Genomic DNA, 4094 nt, shown 5'->3' with positions numbered 1-4094 from the left:
TCTGAGAAGGAATACCCTCAATAAACTGACATTCAGTCACTCAACAAGCATTTATTAAGCACTTACTACATGCTAGGCACAGGATTATGTGCTGAAAATACAAAGATAGGCAAAACCAGAGAACTTGCCCTCCAGGATTTCATATTCTAATGGAGAGACGACACCTGCCAAATGGGGTACACAAAAGCTATCTACAGAGCAGTTCTAAGGGGGGTGGACACTTTCAGGAAAGGCCAGCAGAAGGTGGGATTTCAGCTAAGTCATAGGAAGAAGGCCAGAGGGTTTAAGGTACAGTAAGTAGAGAGCCCTTCGGTGTCCTCTGGTTCTAAGAGCTAAAGATTTGGACCTTCCCCCTCCTTTTCCATAAGGTTCCGGAGTTTGAAGGGCCCTCAGTCACCCCCACCCAACCTATCCCTGAACAGGAATCCCTCCGCAGCAGACCTAACAAAGCAAGGTCTAGCCTCCAAGGCTGCTCACTACATGCAGAGGACGTCCTTCCCACCTTGGGGTCACTCATTGTTGGGCAGTTTTTTTTTCCCCAAGTCAAGCAGATGTTTGTATTCAGGCCACTTCTACCAAGGCTCCTGGTTTTGCCTTATGGGGCCAAAGAGAATAAGTCTACTCCCTCTTCCTACGCTCATCCCTAGTCCTCACCTACAAATATCAAACAAAATCTCATACAAAAGGCCCCTTTTTCTCAGCAGTTAGCTCTTGCCCACCTATACACTTATCAGGCTTCAGTAATTCTCACAGGCCTCATGCCAGCCCTTTATGCCTTGGCAAAATTTCCCAACATTTAAAGCTCTAGCCCTTAAAAAATAAAATAAAAAACACTAATGGTTTTTGTAGCCCAAGACAGATTTTTTTTTTTGTGCTCTTCCTGTGTAGGGGCTGTAGGACTGTAATTATAGACCTGGATGGCAGGGGGGGGGTGGCTAGCTCACCCAAAGAATTGGAGGCTTATCACAAATCTTACAACATGCTTGCTGGCCAGTGTCTGACACCTCTGATGTGGTTAGTAGGGATCAGAGGTGAGAGTTGAACCCGACTCTTCCTGCCTCCAGGTCCAGCCTTGTTCTCTGCCCCACACCACCTCAGATAATTGTCACTTTTTCCCTGTGTAGCAGGACAAAAATACTATTAGTTAAAAGGCACTAGGCATGGGGCAGGTAGGTGGCGCAGTAGATAGAGCACCAGCCCTGGAGTCAGGAGTACCTGAGTTCAAATCCGGCCTCAGACAGTTAACACTTACTAGCTGTGTGACCCTGGGCAAGTCACTTAACCCCAATTGCCTCACTAAAAAAAAAAAAGGCACTAGGCAAAGCAAGACCCAACACTCTGAGTTACTGATGTTTAGAATGGCTGTAGTCATAGCTACAGCTTTTCATTACAAACCCAGCAGTCCTTCTACTACTTCAAATGCCTCATCAAACTGATGGTTTCTGTATGGAAGACATTTTTGACACCAGGGAGGCATAGGGCTTCCAGGGTTAAGTTTTTGGAAGGGTCATAAAACAGAACATTTTCTACCTCCATCCCCTTTGGCAGGACATTCAAAGAGAGCCCGGTATTGGCAGGGCTGAAGGAGAAAGCAAAGGATGAGATAATGTGACTCAAGAACCCTAATCAATTCCTGGTAACCTTGCTTTTGTCTGATACAACACAGCTGCGTTTGCAGCATCACTCCTAAAGGATCTATCCAATAGGCCAGATGACTTCCTCCTGCGCTTTTCATAGGTCAAGGCCCTTTCGTGCCCTGCCTCCTGCTGGGTTCCAGCCATATCCTAAACCAAGGTGTCAAACTTCTGACCCTGCCTACATCTGCAAACGCCTCCAACGCCAAACCAGACTAAAATGTAATGGGGAAATGATTAACAAAATACATAAAAATTAAATGCAACCAAAATAATGTTTATTTGTTTTTCTAAGTGGAATTTGTTTCTGTTTGACTTTGACACCATGGCCCTGGAGGAGAGGCAAGGACTCAGAAGTGTTGCCAAGGTCCCAGCCATCATTTGCTTTGTGATGGGACATCATGGCTCCCCAAGCCATTGGGTGTGGGTGTTGTTCCTGGAGACCAGCAACCGCTTACAGCGCAGACACTGAACAAGACTCTCCTAAGGAGCACGTACGACATGGGGAAGTACAGAAACACAAGGAACACCACTCATGTAACTGTATTCCTCTGCCAAACTGAGATGTCCCCTGCTTGTCGGGCTCTCCTCCCTAGTGACAGTACGATCAGTTCTATGTACCGCAGAATGATGGTCTTAGAAATGCTAGCCAGAAACGTGGGCTATAAAAGCCATCTTTGCTCATACAGGCCAGCAATTGGCAGCCATTCAGGGTGGGAGAGACCAGTGCCCTTGGTTGGGCTGTGGCAAACAGCTGCCGTTCCATATGTCAATTGTCACACCTTCATTTTCATTCAACTTAAAAAAACATTTATTAAGCACCTAGTTTGTGCTGGGCTTTGTGGTGGGAATACTAAGAAAAAGAAATACAATCCCTGCCCTTAAGGAGCTTACAGTCTAATTGAGGAAGACAACAAACAAAAGGATGCTGAAAGCAGGGGAGGAAAGCGTACTGGGGGTATGGTGCTCTCTGAAGTCCAAACCAAGCACTGTTGCTGATGGAAAATGGAGTTATCTTCAAAACTGGCAGCACAATATACTACCTCATCTATCCATCTCATTTTTAATGTATAACACATATTGTTGTGGGATGAGGGACCCCAATCCCCAAGGAATTCTTAAACTTTCCCAAAGGAGAAACAGCACTGCCTCCCACCTCAGGAGTGCAGTGTGGCCAAGCAGGACCCTGGCACTCTGATAAGCAATACCAAGGTCTGCAAGATGACATGCAAGATATAGATGGGTGCTGCATATTTTACAGATGCCCCATTATCCAAAAATCCCCTCCTAGTTGTTTGACCCTTCCCAGGAGTTTTGCTTTGTTTCCCTCCCAGTTGTTTTACAATTCCCTCCCCTTTCTTTGTTTTGTAAACATACAAAAAGACCAGGTCTTCCTCTTACTGAGTGGGACAGTCTCCATAGTGATTCTGCCTCCCCATCCATATGTTCCTCTCTCCTAATAAATCTCTTTTTATTTTACAAGATTCGTGATGAGCCTCCAATTCTTTGGGTCAGCTAGGTCCACTCACCCACTCCCATCCAGGTCATAAATCCCCCCAACAATAACACTCATGTCCTCAGTGATATCTTAAATACAACCAAGTGATCAATGATAACATACTACAGGCTTATTTGTATACACAAATATTAAGCCTAATGCCCTAACATTTCAAAAGGAGCCAACACTTATTACTAATATTGAAACTCCAGGTATTTTCTTGAACAGTAAAGACATTCTATGAGGAAAATGACTCCTGCTCAATAATTCTCTGGAACTTAGTGTCAGTGATGTGTCAAAGGCTCATTTATTGTCATTCTCACAAGAATGGGCAACCCAGTGTGCAGCTGGTGGGTGCAAAGAATGGGGCCTTGAAAGCCCCGTTTTAACCCCTAGTGCCTAATGTGAATAGACCCTCCCCTTTTTCATCACTGATCAATTACTCAAGGGTTACAATCTATGTGCAAAAACTAGCTAACCTGAACTCAGTATTCCCAATCCTAATTTCCATAATTATTCTTTGGGTTCTTAGCCAATGGGGGAGGTAACACAGGGGCATTTCTTCAATCCTCCCTTATATGGACATAGCTCAGGAGAGGACCTAATTGAGACCAGTTCAGGGATCCTTGAACCATGTGATTTTGTTTGCTGGAGGGGAAGAAGATGGAATCTGAGACCTTTGTCCTAAAACAGGTCAGGAAAAGTATAATTTGTTTTTGTTTTTGTTTTTTTTGGCGAGGCAACTGGGGTTAAGTGACTTGCCCAGGGTCACACAGCTAGTAAATCTCAAATGTCAGGGCAAATTTTAACTCAGGTCCTCCTGAATCCAAGGCCAGTGCTTTATCCACTGTGCCACCTAGCTGCCCCAGGAGGAGTATAATTTGAATGGTGACTGTTTTATCCTCATTGAGAGGAGACCCATTTCCACACACATTCATTTCTTATTTCTTACAACTACAATA

The sequence above is a fragment of the Dromiciops gliroides genome, chromosome 5 (genome assembly GCF_019393635.1).
Source record: "Dromiciops gliroides isolate mDroGli1 chromosome 5, mDroGli1.pri, whole genome shotgun sequence".
In the NCBI taxonomy this organism is placed as follows: Eukaryota; Metazoa; Chordata; class Mammalia; order Microbiotheria; family Microbiotheriidae; genus Dromiciops; species Dromiciops gliroides.
The sequence above is the reverse complement of the archived record's forward strand: the minus strand, read 5'-3'. Positions refer to the sequence as shown.